Source organism: Asparagus officinalis, chromosome 8, assembly GCF_001876935.1.
Source record: "Asparagus officinalis chromosome 8, Aspof.V1, whole genome shotgun sequence".
In the NCBI taxonomy this organism is placed as follows: Eukaryota; Viridiplantae; Streptophyta; class Magnoliopsida; order Asparagales; family Asparagaceae; genus Asparagus; species Asparagus officinalis.
Genome location: NC_033801.1, coordinates 111,172,827 through 111,173,955, shown reverse-complemented (window position 1 = coordinate 111,173,955; position 1,129 = coordinate 111,172,827).

Genomic DNA, 1,129 nt, shown 5'->3' with positions numbered 1-1,129 from the left:
TACTCTGAAACTTCTCTATTTGTCAATAAAGTTTTTTAAAATAAAGTTTTTTAAAATAAAGTTTATTGTAATATGGAAGTGTACCGCAGGCTTAGCATGTGCTTTGTGCACGTGTTGCCGTTGTCATGCATCTCAAAATATGTTGTGCATTTTGGGGGCATAACACCCCACTTTAGCCTCACATGGACTAGTGTGAAGAAGTGTTAATGGTTTAAATAGAGAAAAAGTCCAAGGCCCAAGAATAACTAGTGCTAGCATTTTGACAAAGTAGATTTAGCTAACCCACGAGTTGCTCTCCGTGGACCCACAGCTTGCACGCACCAACGGGCCCGTGGGCCCGAGGCGGGACAAATGGTATTAGAAAAGTTAGTCAGCCGGAAGTGTGGAGCTAAGTGCTATACGGGGCTAAGTGCTACACCGTGTGGAAGCGTGGTGGGAGCCACCTCTAGATCCCCTAGGAGCCAACTCTAGAGTCAACATCACCTAACAAGTGACATTGGGATGTGCTAATTGTCATGTCATGACGACGATGAAGTTGTCTTTGAAAGGAGGGGTGATTGTGACACCCCACTTTAGTCCCACATGGACTAGTGTGAAGAAGTGTTAGTGGTTTAAATAAAGAAAAAGTCCAAGGCCCAAGAACAACTAGTGCTAACATTTTGGCAAAGTGAATTTAGCCAACCCACAAGTTGCTCTCCGTGGACTCACGGCTTGCACGCGCCAACGGACCCGTGGGCCCGAGGCGTGACAACATCAGATAGAGTGGACCTTCTTGGTAGAAGCAAGAGAAGAATGTGAAGCAACTTGATGACTAGTTTCATATAGCGTAACAGATTGCATAATGTAAACTTATGGGTTCTGATTTGTAGAAGTAGCTTATGTACTACTTTCTCAATGCTCATGTCAAATAAGCACATTACTGGCTATAAGCTTGTGTACCTCACATGAGATGCATTCTGGTTTAGGTAAATTTCACAAACCACTCCTGAACATTTTTGCATTTCCCTCAGAACCACCTTGAATTTCCGCGCTAAACCCTCTGACGGTGTTAATGAATCAACAAGATACACAGTCAAGATACTAGCAGGCGATGTCATTAACACAGCTTTTTTTTTCTTTTTCTTTTTTT